The sequence below is a fragment of the Eptatretus burgeri genome, chromosome 12 (assembly GCF_056783735.1).
Source record: "Eptatretus burgeri isolate ZD-2024b chromosome 12, Ebu_testis_v1, whole genome shotgun sequence".
Taxonomy (NCBI): domain Eukaryota; kingdom Metazoa; phylum Chordata; class Myxini; order Myxiniformes; family Myxinidae; genus Eptatretus; species Eptatretus burgeri.
This window is the reverse complement of record NC_140972.1, coordinates 74156862-74179361: the sequence shown is the minus strand read 5'-3', so window position 1 is coordinate 74179361 and position 22500 is coordinate 74156862. Positions and strand designations below refer to the sequence as shown.

Below are 22500 nucleotides of genomic sequence, written 5' to 3'. Positions count from 1 at the left end.
AACAAACAAACACACAGAAACGGAAGTGATCAATATACTTATGAAATCTTTAGATTTCTTAAGTAACAAACAAACAAATAGAAAGGGGTGAAAACAGTAACCTCCGATCTTCGATGGCGGAGGTTAAATATCATGCCATACAGTACAATATAGTTTTTGGCTCTCTCTCTCTCTCAATGGTATGGAATCACTTAAAAAATTATAGTACTCGGATCCGGATCCGGATCTTCACCAAAATCGAATCAGTTTGTCTTTGTCACACACCCAACCTGTCCACAAAATTTCATCCAGATATGTCCACAACTTTTTGAGATATACTGTTCACAGAAAAACAAACAGACAGACAGGGATGAAAACATAACCTCCTTCGCTGTCGGTGGCGGAGGTAATTAGAATCTAAGTGGGTCTAAAGGGTATGCTCCAGTAGTAGTTCGTCTCTAATGGTGTCTAAGAGGTTTAAAGTGGTTTATAGGTTTAAAAGGTCGATGGGTCTAAAGTGTCTTAAAGGGTCTAAATGGTTTTAAGGGGCCTAAAAAGGTCAAAGGTGTCTAAAGGGTCTTAAGGGTTCTGAAGGGTATGTTCCAAAAGTAGTTCGGGTCTTGAGGGGTTTGATGGGTCTTTAGGGATTGAAAGGGTCTTAATGAGCAGGTTTTGGGTCGCTGATGACTTCGTGTGATTTGAAGGTTGTAATCACATTAATAATCGTTGGGCAATTATTTTCTTACATTTGAAACTCAAAATATGCTAAAATTAACTTTTAAGTCAAAACTTTTGTCGGTGATCGAAAAACAGACTGGAATTTAGCAAAGATGCTGTGACGTCACATTCTCCGAAAACTTCGTGAACATTCGGAAACAGCGTGTGAACAATGGTGGGATGGAATCAGAGAGTGATTTCAGCAGCGATGAAATTGAGTGTTTTCATTCCGATGTTGCCGAGGACGAATCGGAGGATGATGGGAATTTATACTATGGAGTTTCTGGCCCTGAGCCATATAAATTTGAGCCACTTACAAGTGCCAGAAAACGGCCAATTTCGTGTACAAGCAGCAGGACTGACTGTCCGGCAGTTCATACTGACAGACTCCACCAGACAGATTGGTTTGTAGATTTTCATTTTCTTGTTCGATGCATAAAATAATGTAAAGTTTGATTTGTCTGTGAGTTGATTTAATAATTTTAACCCTCTTGTCGCTCAAGAGTCAGAAATAGAATGAATCAATGATGGACCCAAATATATTATACACCACAGCCTTGGCGTTGAAGTCTTTCTGACAGCTGAGCTTGACCCCAGCGAAAGTGAACAGTTAGAACAAACCCCAACTTTCAGGAGACTGTTGTGGCATATAAATACCAAAACATGTTTAGCCTCATTGGGAAATATTCTCCCAAATTTAGAAAAAAAAAAGTGGAAAATTGATTAATTTTTTACAATTGAAATGAAATAGCCCAATTTGCTGATGATGTTAAAAAAGTAATTTAATCAACAATAAGTTGATTTGTTGAGAAATTTTTTCATGCTTGTGTTTTACAGAAAGTATATTTATGTGTTTTTCCATGTACTCTCTAAGAATACATTTCAAGGTTTTTCTCACTTAAACTCAATAAATGATTCTGTGACAGAGCAGTATCTGGAGAACTTGTCAACCAACAACTCATATTCACAGAGTGGTGATCAGATGTGTTTATGCCTTCGTAATCCTCAGCTGTGAAATGGTCACCACAAATGACAAGTCTATCCAAAGGGTCCTCTTTACCCGTTTTCTTTGGGGGAAAATTTGCCCGTTTTGTTTGTACAAATCTTATCCACTGCTGGCGAATGTTTGTTTCCTTCGGGAATCGGTGGGAGCGATTACCCATTTTTTAGCCATTTTCACAAAACATGACGACACACGTACGAGGCATGATGTACAAATATCCAAATAACTTTGTTCCACAATAATTCAAAATAAGAAACGATAATATAGGCAGTTGCAAGCTCAAAAAAAGCGAAAGGATGGCCCGCTGAACTGGACACTCCTTCAATGAGCGAGTGAGCGTCCGCTTTGTTTTGGAGAACGTGACGTCACCATCCATATATGGCACACGGCTGTTTTTTTTTTTCAACAGCCTCGAGAAATAACAACTTCAGAGTTAAATTTCATTAATTCTCCCAATAGTTAGGCAACCACAATAGTTTGCATCGAACTATTTATTGCACATATAATCATAATGATAAATTTTCAGAACATGTTTGGTGACCCACAACCTGCTCTTTAATGGGTCCAAAAGAGTCAAACGGGGTTTATAGCTAACATGGCAAGGAATTACAAGGAAATTTTTGCACAGAAGGCCATTCGGCCCATCATGTCTGCGCCACACCAATACCAGGTTTAATAAATCCGTCAATACCTCTTCCCTTCATGTGCAGCCCTTTGGCTGCTATACTGGTACTCATTTCGCTGACCTCGGAAGGATGACAGGCTGAGTCAACCCCCTGGTATTAATTCAGCAGCCAACGGGACTTGACCTCAGGACCCTAGGATCCCAAACCACCACCCTAACCGCTAAGCCAACATTCTGGGCACGGATGGTTTTTAGCCCAGTCGGGCACGTTGTGTGATGAGTGATATTAAAGTTGATTTCAACCTCATCAAGATTGGTGTTTTGGCCGTGGTGCTCTGCTGGGGATTCCCAGTAACCTTTGTGGCATGGTGGCAGCATCGGGATACAATTCCACGCACTCTTCATCCTGGAGACGGCGATCGGCAGAACGTCACTGTTACGAGAACCATTTTTGAACCCCAATCGCACCTCACAAGAAGGTTAGCGGCCAACCAGCTCAATCTGTAGCTGTGTTATAAACATCGTCTGTGCAACCCGTACCCGTCACCAAAATGGCCACCACACACCGTGCACCAAAGCAGTGGTCACTCAGCAAGAGTGAAACGGTAAACTCATTTGAAAGTAGGAGACAATTTTCTTTATATTTTATCGCTCGATCCCAACTTTGCTCCCTTGCTTACCCAGGACGTCACCTGGGAGAAGAAGAGCAGAGCATTCCCTCTTCGTGGACTTTTGGATGATGGTGGGAGCATCCCCGTTGAGCGGCGTTGCACTGCCCAACAGGAAGTCACCGTACTGGAACTTATGCTGGGTCAGATTGCAAACTACTGCCCTGTGATATCCCGTAGCACCATGACCCGAAACTCCACTTCTGTAGCCAATATATGGCAGTCGATTTGACATTTTGGATTCCAGTCGACGGGTGCACACTTCATTGACTTTGCAGCGATACGCCATAACCCCAAGGAGCACCATGAAGACTTGTACCAACACCTGATGGCGTTTGTGGAAGATACCTTGCTTCGACGGGATGGCGGCATCTCCCACCATAACCAGGTGATCACTGAAGATGAGGAGTTATCCCCCTCGCTGGAGAACTTTGTTGTGATCACATGGCTTCGTCTTGTTCACAGTGGACTCCCCAGACTCGTCAAACAACACCATAGAACTGAGCTCAGGTCCCACACCTTCACCTCCATAAAGCCGGAGATATCCCAGGCACTTGAGTCACTATTAGATGAGCTCCACACTGCTGAAGATGCAAAGTCATTGCGTACTATAACATCTCGATTACAAGCATCCCGCCCGGCATCATTCCCATCGTCAAAACCCTGTCAAGTCCTTTTGGGGACTCATTCCAACAACCTTACGAAGTCCTGTCCCCTCTGCAAACAAGTACGTTGTACTGATTACAGTCATTTCCTCAGTGAATGTCCTTTCCTTCCCGAACGAGATCGTCACTACATTGCAAGAGCACGCCAAGTGGCTGACATTACTGAAGAGTCAGACGATGATCCTGGAGGCATAACATGTGCCCGTGCGGACAAGCTAGTTAGTAACAGATTTTACAGAACCGGCCACAACCCTACGTGTCCAGATTCGCCAGTCTCCTTATCTCGACACCTTCCACGGTCACCACACAACCTGAGTCACCATTGACAGTGGTGTCATGGGAAACCTGATTCGCGAGACAACTAAGAAATTTAGGAGCCAAGATTCAGAGGAGTACGCAGGCCACTCGTCAGGCTGATGGATTGTCCCCTCTTCAAATTGTTGGTGAGACCAGACTGATACTGAAACGTGATGGAAGAGAATTTCTGTTTGAGGGCCTGGTCATCAAAAATCTTGACGTGGAGGTATTGGCAGTAACACCTTTCATGGAGTCTAATGACATCTCAATCCGTCCTACGAAGTGCCAAGTTATCCTGGGTGATGGCACCACATACGTGTATGGGTCTCAAGGAAGGAGCCTTGATCGCCATGCAGTATGCCGAGCTCATGTACTACGTGGCCCACCCCAATCAACTACTCTGTGGCCCGGAGAGTTTATTGAAATGGTCCTCCCAAATGACATGTCGAGTAGTGACTCAGTGTTCACACTCGAACCTCGCGCGGATGCCCCTAGTGCAAGGTCCCTGTGACCAAGTGAGTTCTGCCCCCCCCCCCCCCCAGTATCATCCATAGCATCAGCAGGATGGTTCAGATCCCCAATTTAACCAACGAACCACGAGTTCTCAAACGTCAGGAGCAGTTTTGCCAAATCCACCCTGTGTACATACCCGAGTACACCAAAGAACACCCAGCTGGCTATACCGAGACCAGCTCCCCCAAAGTAAAATGCACACTCACATCACCCTCAGGACACGCTACAACTGTGACCCTCGACCCTGACAACATGTTTGCTCCCAACGAATGATCAAAGTTTTGTGCCCCATCTGATTTTGCCAGCCACAATGCACCAGACTGTACTGACACCTCCTGTCAAATTTGTACCTTCATAAGACGCGAGGAGGAGACCGTTCCTGCATGTGTCAGCCCAAGACATCATTTCCGGCTGTACCAAACTGCCCTTTACCAACAGAACTGCTTGGAAGGCAGTCCAGGCAGAGTGCGCAGACCTATGGTGGACTCATGCCCACCTGGTTCAGGGCACCCACCCATCAAAGACAGCAACCAACATCAAGGACGTCAAACGATACCTCTAGGTTGCTTCAGTTTCCAACGATGGTCTAGTTGTAGTCCGTCGAGACAAGACCTTGTCCTCGGCATGTGAGCGCATCATTGTCCCACGTCAGGTGGTCAATGGCGTACTTACAGCGTTACACATTCAACTGGATCATCCGAGTCGCCATCAACTCAGTTCGGTGATTCACCGCTATTTTTACGCTCTTGACTTGGACAAAGCAATCGACCAAGTAACCTCGAGGTGCCACCAGTGTGCTGCATTGCGCAGCACACCCCACACCATTATCAAGCAGTCCACTGGAGACCCCCCCCCCCCGGTGCTGTTGGTGTACCTTTTGCAGCAGATATCATAAAACGCAATCACCAGCTAATTCTTATATTGCAATAATGTACCACTTCCTACACTACATCGTGGATTGTGGAGAACGAACAACACATCAATCTCCACGATAACTTGATCCGCTTATGCATTGAGCTCTGGCCATTGGATGGACCACCTGCTGTCATCCGCACCGATCCGGCCGCCGGCTTCACACATCTGGTCCACGATGAGCTTCTTAAGCACCATCGGATGTGTATTGAAATTGGTCGTATTAAAAGTCCGAATAAAAATCCCATCGCCGAGAAGGCAGTTCGTGAATTTAAGACGAACTCCTACGACAGAAGCCTGTGGGAGGACCAGTAACCCCACTAACCCTCGCACTGGCCACCGGCAGTGTGAATTCACGAATTCGTGCACGGGGCCTCTCAGCCCGAGAGATGTGGTGGCAGCGGAATCAGTTCACCAATCTGCAAATCCCTTTCTCGGACCTGCAAATGATACAAGCTCAACACCACCTTCGCTCCATAAACCACCCCCATAGTGAGAAATCTAAGGCACCATGGGGTCTTTCGAGGCCAATGTGACAGTGGAAGTCAGCGATTTGGTCTATTTGTCCTCCGACCGCAACAAGTCATGTGCAAGAAACCACGACCTCGTCTCTGCCACCGATGGACCCTGGTGCAACATACATAATTTTGTGGGGTCCCAATTGAGGAGTGCAGCTTAAAAATTCAAAAAATCTGAATGCTACAAAGTCCCTGACTACCGGAAGGATATGCTTCCATTCCCTCGCAATCGGGTGCATGGTGGTTCACTGCATACCAAGGACGTTTCCCTTCAACCAACAACAAAACCACCAGATCCCCCATTCATCCCCTATGAGTTGTCTTCACCCACCAACAGTGCTGAATCCTTGCCAATCCCTATCAGCCAAATTCTATATCCTGGTTAACACCCATGGACCTGATTTCTCCCAATCTATTGAGACCATCCGTGACACCTGTGAGGATCATCCAACGGTGTCCCCAACTGGCTGTACACCAAGATGCTCCAACCATCTGCGCTACCAGCCCAAACACTTCAAGGATTATATTTTGGATGCTAAGAACCATATTGTGGTCACAATGCTGGCATAAATACTGTCATGGGGCAGAATAATCCCCGAGACCGGAAGGCAGTCTACCCGGTGATGGTCTCAGCATATCTGACTATGAGTGCATGATTTTGGTGACCTCCCACATGTTTAGTGACCATTTAAGTATTTTTGTTTAAGCTTACGTATTCCTCCCCAGTATTTGTTGCCAGTTACCGTCACCTACTTTCGTTATATATATCACCGATAATGATAGTAGATAGATAAGCGTGAAAACTAAAGAAAAAGATGAGGAAAAAAAGTGGTTACGCCATTATGTTGTTCTAACCTCCGCATCTGTGTGGGCATGGGGTTACCGAGCAGGGGCCATTCCGGGTGCGGATGGTTTTTGGCCCAGTTGGGCACGTTGTGTGATGGGTGATATTAAAGTTGATTTCAGCCTAATCAAGAATGGTATTTTGGCCGTGGTGCTCTGCTGGGGATTCCCAGTAACCTTTGTGGCGGAGGGAGTTGGAGATACTGTATGTGAACGTTACCCTTTGCGTGCTGCATTGCTCACAGCCGCATGGTTCCCCATTGCTCAATTTATTTTTTCATAGAGTTGTGAATTTCAACTGGCATTTGCAAAAAAACACAACTTGGGCATCAAGTTAAACGAATAACCAAAATTAAAACAAAAAAAAGTTTCTTTTTTTTGTCTCGTCGCAAATCGGCGCAAGGGGCTAAAAAACAAACAAACCCCGCTTTCGATTCCTACCAACCCGCTTTTTGTCACGTTCAACTTGCCATGTATGTTTAACGGGGTCTAAAGGTCAAGAGAGTTTCGAGGATGAAGCAGTCTAAAGGATTTTTAAAGGCCTAAAGGGGACGTTCCAATTATACGTAATTAATAGACACCGTATTTTTTATGTGTACAAGTAGATACTTCCCCCCCACCGGAAGTCCAGGCCTCAACTTGTCGTCTGGGCCTAACTCAGGGATATGGCGGTGGTCATTGCAGACTTTTATTGATCTTATCATCAAACCCAAAACAGACACAGCAATATGGCAAGGAGCGGTCACACTGGTATATTTAAGGGTCCACAGTGCAGTATTGCCCCAAATATTTCAACGACACCTTTATAAAAACTCATGCCACATTTAGTGTAGTAGATCGTAGAAAAATCGTGCAAATTATGATACAAGCATCAAATTTGGTATTTCTGTTCAGCAGGGCTTTCTGATCAAATCTGCCCGATTGGCCATTTGAAAATCCAAATTTTGAAAAATTTGAAAAAAAAAAAAAAAAAAAAAAAAAACTTCAAACATTTTTTTAACTCACAGCTGGCTGAAATTCTTGAAGCGCAAGTGAACACCCCAGACAGAGAACCAAGGGGAGATGCAGTCATCATTGATGGCTCAGCACTTATCAATGCCCTACCACCACGCACTTCAAAGATATTTGATGACTATGCTAAAGAAGACATCATCCCAAAGGTGGAAACCTACGGTGCCAGGTACAAGAGGGTGGACGTAGTGTTTGATGTGTACAAGAAGGCAAGTCTGAATTGTGAGGCAAGGTCAAAAAGGGGGAAAAGAATCAGAAGAAGAGTGACAGGAACCAGTAAGACCCCAAGCAACTGGAGAAGCTTTCTTCGAGATGACAGCAACAAGACTGAGCTGTTTCACTTCCTTGCGGAAAAGATGTGTGAAGCACAGACAAGCACAGTCATTGTCACAAAAGGAGAAGATGCCATTAGCAACACAAGGAAGTCACTGGATGCTGTGTCTCCATGTTGTCATGAAGAAGCTGACCCTCGAATATTTGTACACGCCAGGGATGCAACGACGGATGGTAGCGAGTCCATTATCATTAAGGCTAATGACACGGACGTACTAGTCATAGCAATATCTGTACTGCCATCCTTACAGGAACTAGGTCTTGATAACATGTGGATTGCCTTTGGCGTAGGAGCCAAGGCGCGATGGATTCCAGTCCATGAGGTAGTTTCTGCAATAGGGCCTGAGAAAGCTCGAGGGATCCCATACTTCATGCGTTCACTGGATGTGACGTCGTGTCTGCCTTCCGCGGTAAAGGGAAGAAAACTGCATGGCAGACTTGGAACGTCCTTGATGATGTTTCTGAAACATTCACCAATCTCAGCCAGCATCCAACATTGATTCGTGATCTTGTCTTTTTTGAACTTTTTTTTTTTCAAATTTTTCAAAATTCGGATTTTCAAATGGTCAATCAGGCAGATTTGATTAGAATCCCCTGGAGAACAAATGTGCCAAATTTGATGCTTGTATCATCATTTGCACGATTCCTCTCAAAAATTGCTGTTATCTGCCCCACTAATTGCATTATGGGAAAAATATGCACTTTAATGAAAGAGCTGATAGATTTTGTTGGGCTGGCACAATACTGTACATTTGGTAATATAATGTGTGACTTTTCAAAAGGTATAATTCACACCCCCCCCCCCCCAAAGCATGCTCCAATCTCCTGTAAACAATGGCAATGACAGAACTAACATACAAAGAAGAAGAAGAGAAAGAAGAAGGAGACGTCATGCAGAGCACGATACTTGCAAAATCCGTTAAACAAATTTGACCTCAAAAATAATTGGTTGCTGAATTCAATGACCAAATATGCAACTCCTCTTCAAATTTCAAGTCAATGGGATGAAAATTGAGGATTTTAGAAATTCCACCTTAGTTGACCTTTTGTTCTACGTTGACCTCAAAAATAATTGGCTGGTTTAATTCAATGACCTGAAATATAAATCCTTTTCAAATTTCAAGTCAAATCGGATGAAAATTGAGGATTTTAGAAATCTCACCTAAGTTTTTGACCTTTGGCCTATATTGACGTTTTGACCTCAAAAATAATAGGCTTCTTCCTTATGACAAACTCTACCATGTGGTGAAGTTTCATGAAGATCGGTTTAAAATTGTGACCTGGAGGCGACAAACAGACAGACAGACAAACTCGACTGACTAATATACTTGAAAAATCTTCGATTTTGCAAGTAACAAACAAACAAACAAACAAGCAGTCATAGACTGGTACTTACAAAATCGTCAACTTGACCTCTGACCTTGTCTAAAAAAAGCTGTCTCTTGAGAAGGTAGCGACGCAAACCAGAAGTTTCTACGATGATTCTGCACCAAACCATCAAAAATCGAATGTTTGACCTCACTGTGACCTTACCATTGACCGATTTTGACCAAAATCTAATCAGTGCTAGCCATCACCCTCCTGAATCACGTGGTGTAATTTGACATTGGTAGCTTCTTCCGTTCTCGAGTTACCGCGGATTAACGTAAAGGACACACTCGATGACCCCTTCAACTCGAAAGGACGCCGGGGCGAGCGCAATGACATCAGCGCGCACATGCGAAAACCTTTACGTGACTCAACGACGCGTCTGCTCGAGCGCGCTGCGCCACGCGACGAGCCGTGGTGCGACGGGTGAAATATCTTTATACAATCTTAAAACATCTCCCTTACACTGGAATTCTTACAGAAACCTGCAGAGCGTGTCCCAAAACCCCCAAAGATGCAAACATTGATCACGCAGACCCTAACAATAAACGGTCCCTCAAGGAGATAGTTTTGGGTTCTCCCGTGCCTGCACGGACCCGCGGCATCAACGGCACCCACATCCACCCTACGCATTCGATTTATTTCTCTCGATAAAAGTGAATTTCAGGTCGAATTCGCTCTATTTCAGTGTCGATCAACCTTATGCAGTATGAAAGGTGGAAACATAATTTAATTTGAAGTTAAAATCAGCGCGGGAAACCGTGTTGAGGTCTCCGGCGCACCACGAGGCGGACAAAAATCATTCGGCACCATTTCACCATGCCACCCCTCGCGGAGACACGACACCCGACCAAAGTCTCATAAAACATCCGATTTTTACCAGAATTGCGACAACTGAGTGTTAAGCATACTTAACCATTGCCAAAAGTGAAGACAGAATTTAAATTGACTTTAAAATGAGCGCGTAAGGCCGTGTGTTACAATCCCCCTCATTAGCATAATATTCAGTTCAGCCTCAGATACTACACCCAACATAAATCTCATAAAACATCCGATTTTTACCAGAATTTCGACAACCGAGTATTAAGCGTCCTAAGCGATCACAAAAACCGAAGACAAAATTAAAATCGAAGTTAAAACGAACTCGTAACGTCGACCGAAGCAAAAATGCTCCATTTCTCCACAGGAATTTACAGAATTATTTCATATTATTTTATCAAAGTCATAAAACTGTAATATTCGGCAATCCACAAACAATCTTTACACCATCCGACGGCTTAGCAAGTCAGGCATGCGACGATAAGCTTTATTGGGATGAAAAAATGACTTTTAAACACAATCTTTATCGAAAACACAACGCGGCCTACAACTAGGCAAGGCGTTCTGCGCCATGGGCACTAACACTGAAATTTTTAAAACAGCCGTAACTCGACGAATTGACACACAAATTCCGCCAAATTTACCTCAATCTTCCAAACTCACGCTCCGTCAACAATACCTGTGGTAACTATTCTCGAGTTATCATGTTTTGGATGTTTGACCTCACCGTGACCTTGACCTTTGACCGATTTTGACCAAAATCTAATCAGCGCTAGCCATCACCCTCCTGAATCACGTGGTGTAATTTGACATTGGTAGCTTCTTCCGTTCTCGAGTTATCGTGCCTACAAACACACAAACAGAGGACGGAAGTGATCAATATACTTACGAAATCTTTAGATTTTGTAAGTAACAAACACACAAATAAGCAGTCATAGACTGGTACTTACGAAATCGTCAACTTGACCTCTGACGTTATCTAATAAAAGCTGTCTCTCGAGAAGGTAGCGACGCAAACCAGAAGTTTATACGATGATTCTGTACCAAACCATCAAAAATCAAATGTTTGACCTCACTGTGACCTTGACCTTTGACCGATTTTGACCAAAATCTAATCAGCGCAAGCCATCACCCTCCTGAAACACGTGGTGTAATTTGACATTGGTAGCTTCTTCCGTTCTCGAGTTACCTTGCCTACAAACAAACACACAAACAGAGGATGGAAGCGATCAATATACTTACGAAATCTTTAGATTTCGTAAGTACCAAGCCGGTAGGCGACATGGCTGCTCGCTCCAGATGGAAAGCTGGCCAACGCGACTAGCCGATATTCATGTACATGCCATCAATCAATTTAGCACAATAAATACGATTATCACAGCCCTCTCAGTTTGCGCCCAGAAACCCGCCTTGTGAAATTTCAGGCATGTTTCCAAAGAGACTAACAAATGGCAGCCCTGGTAATTCCATTTATCAATTCGCTAAAGATTTTATTTTTTTATATGATGCTGTAAGACATTCTCCTTGGGCACAAAATAAAACAGGTCCCTCGGAGGTATTGATTTTTTTGTACAGTCCACAATAAGTGTACGATGTACGATAAAGTATTTTAGCTGTTGCTAAGCAACTGAGGTGTGCATAGCAACCATTCATTTTTGTGTACATGCTAGCCACATTGTACACATTTCACCGAAGTTTCATCAAAATCAGACTTTCTCTTAGAGATATTAACAATTAACCGTTTCTGAAATGTTCGACATGTACTCGCCCAAAACCTATCTCCTCCTATAAATATTTTTTGTTCGGGCTGCAAATTGGCATGGAGTTAGATAGATTGCGCACAGAACTCTAAGCTTCGATTTTTCGATCTTTGTTTTTTTTTTTTCTTCGATTTTTTGACCACTTTAAAGGGCCGTTGCTATGCCATTGCTCGGGCCTGGGGTCCCATATTCGAAAGCACACGATTCCCAGAAATATTGGTCCTACCTACCAAATTTCATTGGAATCGGTTGAGTGGTTTAGCCCCTTGGCTTGACCAAAGTTTGGTGGACAGACAGATGGAAATGTCCAGAATAAGGGTGCTTTAAGAACAGCCAACAAGGAAACATCAAAGTGCACCTCATGGCCAAAGCTCCATGAAAAGTGACTGCGACAGCAAGGCCATCACCTTCTATTTGTCCGATCCAAAAAGGGAAATCACCGACTTTGCTTTTGTCTGCTGTATACCGCCTCGTGATTCCCCTCAAACGTCTCGTTACCGATAGACCTGCCACACTTCTCGCAGGCCACTTTGATGGATGCCACAACTGTAAGAGCAGCCTTTGTAAGCCTCACGGCCACACAGATCAACTACGCAGCTCCACAGCCACGCTCAATGCTTTTTGTTCCATGAAAAATGCAGCGCACGGGGCAATGTCAAGTTAACAATGACTCAAGTCATGTCAACAACTATGTCACAATGCACGATGAGCAATAACTTGTAAACTACTCGTCCTCCACTGACAATGCAAATTGAAAAAAACTCCCAAAACAAACACTTCTTATGTTAGACATGTTAGACAGACTTATCAAAGGCAAAAATAATCATTTTAAGGAATGAGTACAGTTCAGCTCGATTTATGTGCATTCATCCCTGTTTTTGATTCAATTCATTTATTTATTTATTTTTTGCACCTTTCACTTTCAAAGCCTGTCTACTTGCCAATTGATGTACGTGATCAAAGACGAAGTTGTCTTTCACACTCAATCGAAAAAGGATTTCTTGGACACAAAGTCCAGGCCCGTACATACTTGAATGCACGGTCAACTTTTTATTAGTCTAGAAAACAAAGTATTTCAGATAAGATGGTTTTAAATGTGTTTTTTTTTTTTTACATTTTAATTCTGCTACCATGCATTCATTTTACAGACAGTCTACTATACCATGTGCAGATTCTGAAAAAAAACAAAATATGACATTTTACAAAACAAAAAAATCCCCCAAAACCCCACAATGTGATTGCTTGTGATGTAATTCTGCAAAGAAAGAACAAGGCTTCGGTCAAACTCGTCTTTTTAGCTCCCATGTCTACGAATATATTTATACATTTTTGTACCTATATCTATAAAGGGAAATTGGGTTCTAATTATAAAAAGGGATTATCTCAATAAACACTCAAGGGAATGTGCTCGTTACAAAAATTGCGCTCATCTGTATAGTTTTGTATTTCCGTTTCCTATCTGCATCTCCTCTTTCACACATCATCACCAGACTTCATCGGCATTGGAAATAATGACATGCTAATGTGTGCACGTACACACATGCGCACACACACTGAAGAAGGCAATGTTCTCCAACCTTTATCATACTGTATACAATTTAATAAATGTTTCTTTCTCTGTGTGTTGGACTTAAATGCACTCCTAAACTGCTCGATGAACTCAATGAGTTGAAAGTTGCTGGCTGTACTCTGGGCGTGCAAGGGAAGATTTAAGTAAGGGGGTGGGGGTTAGTATCGCGGTTAAAAATAGGGGTTAATATGGAGTTTAAAATTCGAGTACCTGGATCCGGATCTTCACCAAAATTTACCAATTCGCCCTTATCACACACCCAACCTGTCAAACAAGTTTAGTCCAAATCGGTCCATAACTTTTTGAGATATCCTGTTGACAGACAGACAGACAGACAGACAGACAGACAGACAGACAGACAGACAGACAGAGTGGATATAGCACTGGGAGAAGGAGGTGGTTCAGGTGGGGGGGGGGGAGCACCCCAATTCTCTCTACGAGAATGTGCATCACGGGAGGGGGTGTTGAAAATCATAACTAGAATGACACTCAGTGGAGCACATACTTCCACCAGGCTAAACAGTTTACATTTTCGATCTGACTGATAGGCCAGATCTACATCCGAACTGTACCCAAAAATCTAATCGGCCTGTTCTTATTACCTACCCAACTCATCCACCAAGTTTTGTCATCATCCATCCACAACTTTTTGAAATAAAGTATCATGCTCTATCATCTCTTAATTGTGAAGAATCACTTTATAAAACTCTAGTGCTCGGATCTTCAGCAAAATATATTCAATTCACTCTTATCACACACCCAACCTGTCCAACACGTTTTGTCCGAATCCATCCATAACTTTTGGAGATATCCTGCTCAGAGACAGATGGGATGGAAAACATAACCTCTGTCCACCTTTGTGGTGGAGATAATATAATACCGTACACCAATTCGGGGGGATTATCCTGTCGGTAAGGATGGGGGTCTTCGCAAGTTATGATAAACAATGTTTCAATAGCCAACATGATATGTAGGAAGAAGAAAGGAGAAATATTAAAATGTTTTTCTTTCTTTCTTTAGGCCCTAATCCTGTTTCCTACTCCAGCCTCCTGTATTACTACCTCTGCTCTCTTGTGGTCCTTAAACTTTTGTTTGTATAGAATGGATCCTGGCGATTTGTGCTTTAATCAAAAGTGCAGAGAAAACTCCAAACTTTTTTCTATTTCTTTGAATTAATATTCTTAAAATACATTACATTTTTTTGGCCTGTTATAAGAATGACATGTTACACAGTGCAAACTTAACAATTGTATCGATTCAAGGTGGAAAATTGAGAAACTACTTAGATTAATAAAAAAATTATACTTTCCCATTCCCCTGATCTTCATTTCTGCAAATCTACACCACACCCCTCACACCCTAAACCTCCATTGCTCTCCTGTCCCTTTCACACCGCAATACTCATTTTATCTCACCTTGACTTTAGTCAGGTGAGCTTATGTGATCGAGCAGTGTCTGTAGGTCAGGCCAGGTCAGATCTGTGACTTGATACAGGTATCATGTGAACCTGTACTAACCTGTTCCATGGTCGGGTTGTCGGCGACTAAACCGTCTACCCCACCATGATTCCTGGTGAGGAGGGTGTTTGGATATGGACACCCAGCAGGATTAAAACCAAAACCTGTCAAAGGGCGGAGGGGCTCCTTGTGAGCCAACGGCCATCCATATCTAGTGCCCAACTGTGTCTGTGGATGTCCTCCGGCAGTTGGGATATTTCTTATTAGGAGGTTGGTGGCAGCATTTGCACTCCGGCCACCGTAAAACCCTTTATTCCGCAAAACATTCTAGAAGCATAAAAAAGATCTGAAAACCCACTCCGTGGGAGTACCTCCTCTGCAGCTTCCCTTCGCAGAGCAGCTCACCGGATGACGGGATTGGGGCAAAGCCTTCGGGACCCCAAATATTTGATGATAGGAGGGAAACCACGGGGTAACATTCCCAGGTCAGATTGAGGGAATGTGTCGGAGTGTTACTGAGGTGTCGTCCACCAGACGTTGGCCTGCTTGGGTTAACCTGAGGCGGCCCTTCAGGTGTGCGCCTGGAATGTCCCATCCCAAAGAGAGGATGATCACCTGTTTCTGTTATCATCTGAGCTCAAGCATTTGGACATCGGTATTGCAGCACTCTCTAAGGTTCAGAGACCGGATTGCGGCGAGATAATGGTGGGTGGTTACACTGACTATTGGTCTGGTTGCTCTGATGGTGAACATGCCCAAGGAGTTGCTGTAGCTGTGTCCAATAAGCTGATTCCAATGATAATTGAGGTAACACCGGTCAATGAGCGTATTATGAGACTAAGGATTCGTCACTCCTTGGGTGTTGTTTCTCCTGGTCTCTGTGTTTGTTCCGACTGAGGCGAGTGATCTCACCGTGAAGGACGCATTCTTTGTCACGCTCGAGTCTGTGGTCGATGAGTGTCCCAGGCGAGATACACTTCTAATCTTGGGGGATTTCAATGCATCAACTGGAACTGATAGGGATGGATATGAGACGTGTGTTGGTCCCCATGGGTCTGGAACCATGAACCAGAATCGCACTAAGTTCCTTGACTTTGCAGGAAGTCAAGGACTTAGGGTGGCTGGTTCATGGTTTCAGCACCCACAGGCTCATCACAGGACTTGGTATTCCAACGCTGGTGGTGTGGCAAAGGAGATTGACAATGTCCTCATTGATGGTCACTGGAGGATGATCCAGAACTGCAGGGTCTACCGGAGTGCTCAGTTCCTCAATACTGACCACCGGCTTGTCGCAACTCTTAAGTTGCACCTTCAATCCAGGAGAATGGTACCATCCCAGCCTCGGCTGGAAGTTGGCAAGCTCAAGGATGAGAGGGTAGCTGAGGAGTTTGCAAATAGGCTGAGTGGAGATTTGAGGAGTCTGGGTGCTTTGGGAGGTCCTGAAGAGTTGTGGAGTACCTTCAAGACCACCGTCCTTGATGTTGCTGGTGGATGTCTTGGAACTCACTGCAGGGCAAAGAAGAATTTTGTCTCTCAAGGGACACTGGATACCATTGACCAGAGTCGCAGGGCCAGGCTGAATGGCAGAGCTGAGCTGTTCAGGGAGCTGAGGCATAAAACTGTACGTGCGCGAAGGGTGGACAAGGAGGCCTATGTGCGAGGAATCTGTGAGGGGGTAGAGCATCACCTGTGGTCAAGGGATTCTCATCCTGCTTACAGGGGAATTCACGCATTGCGTTCATCCAAGCCCATCCCTCGGTGCACTGCAGTTAGAGCAGAGGGGGGTAGGCTCTTGACAGAGGAGTCTGAAGTGAAGGCCCGCTGGGCTGGTTACTTTGAACGGTTGTAGCAAGCTGACCCACCAGCTGTCGAGTTGGACATCAAGGTTGTTACAATCCCTATTGCTGACCCTCCAATCAACTGTGGTCCACAGGCTGCTGTGAATTGGTTGAAATGGGGCAAAGCTCCAGGAATCTGTGGCATCCATGCTGAACTTCTCAAGGCTGGTGGAAATGCTGCACTTGTGACATTGCAACCAGTGCTGTGCTCTGCCTGGAACACAGGCATCATCCCAACTGACTGGAAGAGGGGCCTTGTTGTCCCTCTCTGGAAAGGGAAGGGTGATCACCAAGACTGCAACAACTACCGAGGGGTGACGCTGCTCTGTGCCAGGCAAGGTCTTTGCTCGGATAATTCTTGAGAGGGTTCGCCACCATCTGCTTGAGCACCAGTGTTCAGAGCAGTCAGGCTTTACACCAAAGAGGTCAACGATTGACCGTATCTTTGCTCTTTGGGTCCTCACCAAACGCAGACGAGAGTTTCGGCATGGGCTGCTTGCAGTTTATGTTGATCTTTGTAAAGCATTTGATTCAGTGAATCGGGATGCCCTCTGGACGATTCTTGGTCTTCATGGGGTGCCACCAAAACTGATCGATCTGATGTCTCAACTCTACTCTGACACTGAGAGTGCTGTGAGATGTGGTGGTACCATCTCTGACTTATTTCCAGTTGTTACTGGAGTTTGTCAGGGGTGTGTACTGGCTCCCACACTTTTCAGCAATTGTATGGACTGGATTCTTGGGAGGATGTCAGAGAGATCAAGTTGTGGTGCATCATTTGGGAATGTCAAGATCTCTGACCTTGATTTCGTAGATGATGCAGTCAACTTTGTGGAGACTTTAGATATCCTTTCGGGGGCCCGCAAGGTGCTGAATGAGGAGTGGGAGCCACTGGGATTACTGGTTTCTTGGGTCAAAACTAAGATCCAGGCTTTCAATGAAGTATTGGAGGCTGCCATCTTGTCTGTACCTGTTTGTGGTGAGGATATTGAAGTCATGGTGAGATACAATTACCTTGGCAGTGATATTCATGTCACTGCTGGCTGTGAGCCAGAGGTCAATGGATGTCTGGGTCGGGCCTGGGGAGTCATGGATCCACTGGTTCATGGGGTGTGGTGCTGCCGGTACCTGTGCAGGAGGATTGAAAGTCCGAGTCTTCAGGCCCTTTGTGCTTCCAGTCTTGCTCTATCGATGTGAGACTTGGACTCTGACCAGGGATCTGAGGCGGAGACTCAATTCCTTTGGTACCAGGTCTCTTCGGAGAATCCTTGGCCATCGCCAGTCGGACTTTGTGTCCAACGGGTGGTTGCTGAGAGAGACTCAAATGATATTTGTGACCTGCATAGTCTGTGAAAGTCAGCTGCGGCTGTATGGACAAGCGGCTCGTTTTCCTGACGCTGATCCTTCTCACCAAATTCTCTCAGCGAGGAAGCCTCGTGAGTGGAGGAGGCCAATGGGCTGACCACGTGCCTCTTGGTTGCAGAAGGTTGATCGGCATCTGAAGGAGATGGGGATGGGCCAGGCATCTGCATGGGGGATGGGCAGGCGGAGGCCCCTGGAGTACCAGCGGAAAGTGGACGCAGCGATGCGCTGCTCGAGCGCATGCTCCCATACCTGCCTTGAATGTCTGTAGGTGAGTAAATGAATAAGTCAGTCAGTCAGTGAGTCCGTAACCACTTCAGACATTATCACTTGAACCAAACACAATTCTGATGAAACTTGGCTTCAAGTTTCAAATCTGATGCCTTACGAAAGTGTATTGACCGCATTAAAATGTCCGCTCGTTCTGAGGTTCTACAAGGGGGTTTTGACCCCCCTCCTCCCACAATAGCTATTTTCTCTCTTCTCTGAAAACATACACAATTGCGATGAAACTTGACCACAACCTTCATCACCCGTGATGTACCAAAGTGTATCGACCGCATCAAAATCTGTGCTCATTCTGGGGGTCTATTGAGGGGGGGGGGTTGACCCTCCAAAACTCCACACATGATTTTGATGAAACTCGAACACAACCTTCCATCCATCCATCCATTGGGACCATACTCTGTGCAGAGCATTGGTGCTGCTGAAGCAGACTCCTTAGCTATTGGACACAATGCTGGACAGGTCACCACTCCGACACAGTATACCAGCATGCTGGCACTCATTTTGCCGACCTCGGAAAGATGACAGGCAGAGTCAACCCCACCTGGTATTAATTCAACAGCCAAGGGGGTTTGAACTCAGGATCATATGATCTGAAGCCCACCACTCTAACCATTAAGCCAACACCAGGTATAACACAACCTTCATCACCCGTGATGTACCAAAGTTTGTTCACGGCATACAAAAAAAAATTAACCAATTAATAAATTGGGGTCCAAGGGAGTATGCGGGGGTGGGGGGGGGGATTGAGTGACTGTTGCTCCTGATCCAGGTGAGCTTCAGGACACACGGTCTTATTTTTCCTTCCACCCTTCAACCTTCCAAAACAACTTCGAAACGCTCTTTTAAACCCCCGTTTTCACCACCTTGCCTTCCATCTCCAATGCATAAAGGTGATCCTATTCTCACTCATCTTCCACCTCTTTTTTTCCCCCCAATTCATTGGAACATTTTTCAACAACTCGTACTTTCATCTTATGGTGTGAAATGCAAAATGTAAAATACCGCGATGGTGAGAAGGCACTGAGAGATGTTGAAAACCAAATGGCCTTTCCCTTCATTTAATGCTCCTTGTACAACAACTTCAACTTCAAATACGTTCTTTATGATATGAATTAAGGGCCACACAAGGTTAAATTATTAAGTAAGTCCAAATTCATCGCACAGCCTTAAGTGTTCAAATAAAGCCTGATGGAGTACTGCTCTCCCCTCTGGGCTGGTGCTCCTGCCTCCCACCTTTCTCGACTTCACGCTGTCGAAACCAGGGCTTTTAAGATCATTGGCATCTCCCGCAATGAAGCTGAGTCTTTGGGCCTCTCACTCAATCACCGCAGGTTGGTCGGTGGTCTTTCTGTCTTCTACCGACTCCTCTCCAGCCTTGCCCCCCCTGCTCTCTCTGTGATTTGTCCCAACCACATTTCCACAGGGCGCTCAAGGTCCGCCAACAACCCCCTTCTGGTAAAACTAACAAAATCACGAATCACTGCTCATCTTCACTCTTTCATTCCTCTTTTTTCCCGCCTTTGGAATAAACTTCCTCACTCTATTCTTTCCCATTCTTCCCTCCAGGCTTTCAAAACAGCTGTTCACCACCACCTCTTATCTTCCCCCATCCAAATCCTCGATCTTTTCTACGGCCGATAATCCACCCAAGCCCACTTCCTTCAATTCTCCTGCTTTCCTTCCTGAAAGTCCCTTTAATGTCCATCTTCCCCTCGCCATGTTCCCCGTCCCATCCCCATCCCTCTCCCTTCCACAGTTCACCTGTGTCTGTTCCCCAATGTTTTGTCCCTTCCACTCCCGCCCCTCTTGTCTCATGCCTCCTTGCTGTGAGTTGTGTGTTAGCTCTCATACGAGCCTCGACCAAGGTATACAAAAAAAAAAAAAAAAAAAAAAAAAAAAAAAAGGTATCTTTGGGGAAAAAAAAGACAAAAAAAAGTTAATAAGCAACCGTCTCTAAATATCCCTGATTATTTCCAAGATTTTAAAGATAAATATTTGAAGAGAAACCCATGATGCACGCAGTGTCTTGAGAAAGAGAAGCTTATGAACAGGCTGTCTTAAATCTGCATTTCCAGATTGTCAATCACCATTATATGTTTAGTTCTTTGCTTTTCTATATTTAGGTATTTTAGGCATTTTAATAAACCAGTGTTCATGTAATCTGACAATGTTGACACACATTAAAAAAAATTGAAGTCTCAGTGCTCCTTGTAAAGGACAAATGAGAGTTTCTCCCCCCCCGCCCCCCACCCCATTTGTTGATCCTCACCATGACATGGTGCTTTGACGCTCGACTTCACTAAGTTTGTGATATGGACAATGATGAAGCCAAGCTCAACTCGAAAAACAGACTTCTTGCAAAGGATAATTTCAACACTAGGCTTTTTGCAGCATCAAAACAACTCAGCAGGAAAGTGAATTATGAGAATAACAACTGTCAAACTCACGCCAAAGGGTTCCATTACGTCCGTATGCAAGTAACAAACATTACAGCAAATAACGTGCTTGGTAGAACCAACATTTCTGACAAATGATATGAAAGTGTGAAGTTGGACACAACCAAATCATGGATGTAATTCGTCCGACAGGATTAAATCATCGTGAACAGTAATTGGAATGCATGAAGAACCCACCGAGGAAACGAGTTTGGGGGAGGGAGGGGGGGTGGTGGTGGTGGTGGGGGGCATTCACTCAACCAAAAGCAATTAAAAAGCAGTGCAATCAATTTCATTGCTAGTACCATACAATTTACCGGTAACAACATAAGTGAAAAAAATTAATAAATAAATGAATGAATAAATCAGCCGACGGAAATTCATGTGAACTTTGACCCAACAAAACCAGTATCATGCCATTAACCACTAGCCATTAGCTACAGGCACCATTTCCATTTCAAGGGCAGTCTGAGCTCATAAATGCTTTTTGCAATTTTAGCATTGCACAATAAACTGCTATTCTGTAGGATAACAGGATATTTAATCTGCTTGTGGCCTGTATCAAAATGTTTTGGGAAACCAGTGGTTGGGTGGGGTGGGGGGGGGGGAGGCCTTAGCATCATATTTCTGAAAAAGCAATGTCCAGAATAACATTTTCAAAGACTGCAATTTCATGCATTTGTGGAATAAAGCAATATTAATTGTCAAAACATTTTCTATACTTACAAGTGATCATTTAATGGAACCGAGTTATCTTATCACGCAAAAACAGCACACTTTACATTTATGCATTATTGAACTTTTCTTTAAAAAAAACAAAAACTTCCAACATAATAATGTATGGAAGATGGAATTTTAAAATGTCAATAGATGGCAATTTTTTCACAAAGTCTTGCACACAAACCAATGACAGGAAATGAAAACGACTGATATCTTAGAAACTGCAGAGAAAACCCCCACTCCCTAATCAGGATCTTGATAAATAAAGGGAAACTACAACACTCGGTAGAGTGTAACATATTTACGTTTTGTATCCCACGGGTAGGCCAGATCAGCATCGGCCCTTGACACAAACCTAATAGGCTTGTTCTTGTCACACACCCGACGTGTCCACCGAGTTTCGTCTGAATCCGTCCACAACTTGAGATATATATATATATATATATATATATATATATATATATATATATATATATATATATATATATATATATATATATATATATATATATCGGTCGTAGTGGCATACGCCTGCAATCCGGTGACTCGGAGGCTTGGGTTGGAGGATCGCTTGAGGATGGGTGCTCTGCGCTGGGCCGTGCTATGAGAGGGTGTAGGGCAGCCCGGAATCATGGCGAAACCCAATCCTTATCCCTGTGTCGTAAGAGGCGACCAGGGTTGCGTCAGGAAGGGTATCCAGCGTAAAACCTATGCCAAATCAGTATGCGGATCATAACGGATGATCCGCTGTGGCGACCCCTAACAGGAGCAGCCGAAAGACGAACAACAACATATATAT

General features: G+C 44.3%; 1 protein-coding gene across 5 annotated transcripts in view; it reads right to left on the bottom strand.

The window, feature by feature from the left end:
* The window catches only part of LCORL (ligand dependent nuclear receptor corepressor like), a 238576-nt gene that overhangs the window by 192269 nt on the left and 23807 nt on the right, over positions 1 to 22500 (bottom strand). Inside the window, exon 1 of one of the 5 annotated variants that reach the window (XM_085848526.1) lies at positions 1 to 4457. This exon is cut by the window's left edge and continues 3150 nt beyond it. The exons of the other annotated variants lie outside the window; for them this stretch is intronic. The gene's annotated coding sequence lies outside the window, so the exon portion shown is untranslated. Of the gene's footprint in view, positions 4458 to 22500 lie in introns of those variants that run through there. 5 annotated transcript variants of the gene reach the window in all.